Here is a 6,094-nt window from a genome sequence, read left to right on the forward strand (position 1 = left end):
GTTAAATTTTGAACATCTATTTTCCCAAATGCCTCGTATTCAGCAGTGAGGATTGTGTGGTTAAGGCCCATTGCCACCACAAGCATTTCTCGGCACGGGCACTGGGGTAAGCCAGGGGTTCCCGCGCACGTGTTACATATTGTCGTAGATATTTTGTGTCGTTATTTATCAGCTATTAAAAGCCTTTTTTCCATCACACGTCAATTTTCGTAATGTTTGTGCTTGTTACATATTTTTTATTCCAGTTTATTAGTAGTTTGACGTATTTGTTGCTCACTACCTAAGTGGATTTTTAGTAAGCCTAATATGGTTATTTGTAACAATACAATACAAGTGAAATTCACCATTTTTCAAGTCAAATGATAGATCACAAATTGATTTTTTAGAAAAATAAGCTTTAAAACCCACTACATCTGGTTCACCTCCTTGGTTATGATGATGATGAACATGGATGTTAGTAGTTATAAATAAAAATAATATACTTGTAATATCCCAATGAGTAGAAAATTAGATTTTCTGACGTTTCGTGACTTATTGTAAGTCATTTCATCAGAGAATGAATAACCAAGTTAAAATTAATCCAAGTTTAAATGGATGTTGGTAGTTGTTTATAAAATGTAGGTTGAAACAATTGAGCGTTAAATTACTTATGAATATCATATAACTTGCTAATATATAGCCATAAACAGTTATATCCATTATAAGTATCATCGTTTTGTACTGAAGTGACATATCATTGTGTAACGTATCTGAGAAGAATTATGTGAGTAAAAATTGACGTTGATAGTCTTTTCCATCCGCTTTCTGAACATATACAGGAACAGTGTATAACACCACTGGAAGTGCCACAATAAGTAGTCACAAATTCTTCATAGGTAAAACGATGCGAGTTTCTTTTGAGCACGGTGATAAAACCATGTCGTAGCCAATATTGATTTATGATGTATCTGTTATAGGGTCCACAAATGAGTTTCTGTAAACAGAATCCGCAATCACTGACCAAATTATGAACAAAGTTATAATGCATATTGTCGAGTAATATCTAAATGGTACTTGCCAACTTTTTGTTAATACCGAATGTCTAGGTGAAGTACTAGAAGGTTAAGAAAATGAAGAGCGCTGTTTACGTGAAATAAGAGACTTATAGGTTATTTGTAAACTGCTAGTGAAGTCATAAATATACTCAAATCAGAGTTTCAAGACAATATGAGCTGTGAAACCATTAACATTTCATTTACACTATAAACTTGTTATAAACAAATGTCATAAGACTGTGAGGTGTTCACAGTTATATGATGGGAATTTGAAGCTCCTAGTCGTTGATACGACACAACCCTAGAATCAAATAACAACTATTAATGAGTTAATTCTTGAATTCCTACTCCATTACAGAATTAATCGGCATAAGTCTAAAGTAAATCATGCAAAATACGTGACAAAAAGTGAACGAGCAATCGAAGCTAAGTCACAAATTTATAACACTCATATCTCCTTTGTGCCACATTAATTAGTCACATTTTCCTCATAAGTCGAACGATGCCTGTATGTTGTGATCCTAGTAACTACAGCAATTTGTAAATAATACTAATTTGTGATGTTTCTGTTCTAAAGATTACTAATGAATTTCTATTAACGGAATCCGAAATCTCTAATGAATAGCGCTGTTTGCAAATAAGAGACTTATAGGTACATTCTGTTACCTGCTATTTGATTAACTTATTGAATTTGATACTGGTAACAACGTTTAATTGTTTGTCTCAAGACTGATTTGTTGTTTTTCAGAATAGTATGAAGCTTATGGAATTTATGATTATGGAAGATCGTGTGGAAAACCAGTTTACAAGTTTACGATACCAGTTTTATATTGCCTACTGCCATGTTCATTCATCTAAATATAAATATAACAACTATACTCAGTGTTTTACATTATTTTCCATGGTTTCTCGCAAGCTAGATACAACCAAATATGCATTATAATTTAACATTGAGGTAAGAAGTAGTATGAAACAATTGACATAATAGAAAGCAAAGAACTGGAATGACCCAGGTTATCAATAATAACTATATATATATGCTTGAACAGACCAAAGGTTATTTGATGTTAGACTTAAGGAAACCTTAAGGATGGATGGTGTAATAGTCGAGTGGATTTCAGGAGCAGATAAGATAAGTTGTGTGACAATTCTAGAGGTAATCAACGAACCACTGAATTAAAAACTAAAAAGATAATTGAATACAATTTGGAGAGTTCACATAATTTAAGAGGATAAAGTTAGCAGATAAGTGAGTGGAAGGTTGATTTAAGGATTACGTAACCCATCTTATCAGGGAACTAACTGCATGAAATTTTCTAGTTCGGTACTAATACTAATTTGATAATAGACGTAATCCGACAACGGAAAATATGTCAGGCGGTGGCCTAATCTGTAAGTTTTTACGTGGAAGTTGCATTACTGTTCTAAGTGATTCATCGATTCGTAACAATTATCAGTGATATAACGCCAAGTTCCAACGACACTTCGGAACCAATTCAGTAGTGCAAGTTCTTTATTCTCACACACAATTGTTCGTTAAAACTGTTGGTATACCTCCCCATGAAAGTATAAAGAAGACAAAAATAAATATTGAGAAAAAGTTTATTGATTTGTCATGACTACTAAAGTAGAAAGATAAGTTTACACGTTGTATATATAGTGGAGTCAGAAATAAAACCACAAAGAAATTTTTATCGTGAACGTGCTGTCTAGTTGTTGATAATTCTTAATTAAAAATTGTAGACTTTTCTCTCCACCTGTTTCACGAATTGTTCACCATATTTCTCAATAATTTGTTGTTTGCACATTCTTTGGAGCCGTTGAATTCGTATATATTCTTCACTCCGTCTCGGCAGTGAAATTGTTGTGTTGTTTTGTAGGTTGTGCGTATTGTCTAACTTCCATCTACAACAATGTCCAAGAATTAGATGACCTATGTAATTTATATTTCGTAAGTGATTAAGCTTACCTGTAGGAGTTCGTCTTTTAACATATGCCAGTAGGAGATGGCGGCAAGGATGTCGACACGTAACAAATATTCTACAATTGCACTCACAAGTGCTTAGGTCCACTTCATAATGCTTTCCGCAGTCAACAGTAAACAACCGGTCGCCATTTTCATATTTCACATAAACAAAACGCATTAAGTTCGTGTAACACTTTTGATCGTGCAAATGGCGTTAGCATGTTCAGCAACAGAAGTAGCTGCTGTAAAGCATCATATTTACACGATCTTCCGGCTATTATTTGATCTTCAATACTTTTCGTAGAGGATTTCATTGCATTCCATTTGAAAACCTTGTATATACATTTATACAAACTATCCGTTTTCCTTACATACCACTATATTTAGCTGTTTAGCGACTCAACACAATTATTCGTTTTGTTGCCCAGAGTTAAGAACATTGCCATAAAACGCAAGCGGCGAAATACTTTTGCGCGACATCCAAAATCAATGAAGATATTGACCTAATTGTCTGTCTCTTTGGTTAATTATTCTGAAATATTGATTAAATCTGCTGAATAAATACATTTCAAAAAGTACCTTCCAACCGTTTCTCCGGTTACCAATCAACTTAGGTACGTTCTCAATATTTTGTTGTGTGTCATAAGGCAATTTTATGTCAGTCAAGATTAGTGCTTTTTTTGTGGAAAGCGCGACATACGTGGAAGGCAATATTACTGGCTTCAAGTTTTCTTTTTCTTCGGATGACCATCTTCTACTCCACGGATCATAAACCATCCATGAACTACTACAAAGATGGTTGTGAGACATGTTGTAAGATTTTATGACGTATTCTTGACCTTCCAATCCTATACAAAACCTAGATTAGCAGTTTAAAAACTTAGACCTTAAATGTCACAGATCACTTAGAGTCCTCACGGTTTTTTATTCATTGACAGACGTTAGAATTTACGTTTACGACCAAACGTGTAATGAAACACCACAAACGAGTATTTAAACCTCATATCCTTCAAAAATTTACTTTCTGTGTGACCATAGTGAGTATGGGTAGTCTGAGAAAACATAGAATTATTCTTCCATACTTTGTGGAAATCCTTTAGAGCACTATCAAATTCAATCCAGCTTCCAAATCGCTTGTTTAGTATAGTACGTTGAAACGCCTCGCTTACGTCCACTGAAATTTCACTTGAGCATGAAGCACTACAGACAACACACATTAATTATTTAAAAAAGTTATTCCTTGGAAAAAATACTAACTGAAAGAAGTACAACAAATATTTAGGACTTACCGTTGAGTTGACATTTCGTCTTAACTTCTTTGTTTAACAGCGACTCACAAAAACTCTGCGTATCTATACCTTTTTACGTTATCTTGTCTTTCTTATATTGCTTTCTGGACCTGATCAAAAAATTATATAAAGATGTTGACGTTTACCACAGCAGTTGGGACCACAGATCAAATTATGAAGGAACAAAAGAGCTAACATGTACACTACAAAACAGAGAATGCTAGATTAATGCTCTTACCAGTCGTTTTGTGCTTTTTCATGTAGCAAAATATGACTTAAGTATGGAAAACCTTAATACTCATACGATCCAACACACTCACGGCAATTGAAGTACGGAATGACGGCTTCTAGTTAGGCCTTTCAAGGCTGTTGAAACGAAACGGCGGGCAGATTTGAGGGAGTCTACCGTTTTTTTGCCGCGTTTCTCATATATGGCCGTACTCTTGACCACCTGCACCATGGGAGGTCGATCGAGTTTAGATGTCGATAATATATGGCCTAAAAATGCTGTTGGGTTTTAGAATTACGGTCGACTATGATATTAGTACTTCTCTTATAATAGACCTAGCCCTAAAATTGTACATTTGTCATGACGTAACTGCCTAACCCATAAGATCTTACCTGGAAGTCACACCATTGTCTACACTGAATCATCATATCGTAACAATTACAATATGATGGAGAGCAAACATAGGCTACAGATACAACAATATATTTAGTTTGCGTTAAAGCAAGTTGTACAGATCGACCGCGCCTGCAGGGCCAAGCCATGGCGTCCGACCACTTCGAATTCACCTAATTCATTTTTCCGGCCTTCCTCACCGTTGGGTTTTTCTCTGCGTTGAATATTGAATATCTGGTTTCGCTGTTGTCTAGTGTTCAGCTTTAAGGATTATGTGATTAGGGCCCAATGCCACTAGAGGTTAAATGACGGTCCTAAATTTTGTTATAAATTTATTCGTACACCATTACCAACCAGCTGTTCGGTCAATAATTGTTCAGTCAGTAGTCAGACCCAGCTTGCGTTAAGTGGACGGATGAAGTTTATAGGATAATTACCAAGTTCAACAAACAAATAATACTATCAATATAGGAATGTTATCCTATCCTCTCTTGGATAGATCCTGTACAAATTGTTCTAGAGATAATGTTCAATTTTATCACAACATAGAGCGTTTTTATTCCTGGAAGTGTTTGAGTTCACAATTGAGAATGATCAACTCCAGAAAACTGTAGCAACACAACATAGGTAAGGTATGAAAAGTAAGAACCAGTCACAATAGTGTGTACATGGAGGGATTTATGTAGACAGAACTTCCAAAAAAGATCTTACACTAACTTGTAAGATCCCTCTGTGCGACACACGGCTATTTCGGTACCTTCAGTCATGGTCCATTTTACTATATAATCGACATTAGAAGAGCGAGTAGGACTTACAAAAGTATGACTGGAACTAAGGATCGATTGTTGTTATTCTTTTAACTTTAACCAAATAAGTGGTTAAAGTCTCACCAAATTCTGTTCCCTGGTGATTAACAGCTGGTGTATAGATCTAATCCCATGCCCCATCTCTGTGGCTAGATGGTGGAGTGTTGAAATGCCATTGGACTTTCTTCGTTACGAATTCGCTACTTATCTCCCGACACGTAAAGATCTCTGACTACTCCACAGCTGCCTATCAAGTGTGCTTCGCCCAGCTCCCTTTTTAGGCTCTTAATGTTTCTTTTGCGAGTGTTAAGGTCCATTTATACTAAACCCACTATCATTTTTTGTCAACATTTGTTGCTGAGTTTGCTGTAACAAGA

Source organism: Schistosoma haematobium, chromosome ZW, assembly GCF_000699445.3.
Source record: "Schistosoma haematobium chromosome ZW, whole genome shotgun sequence".
Lineage (NCBI taxonomy): Eukaryota > Metazoa > Platyhelminthes > Trematoda > Strigeidida > Schistosomatidae > Schistosoma > Schistosoma haematobium.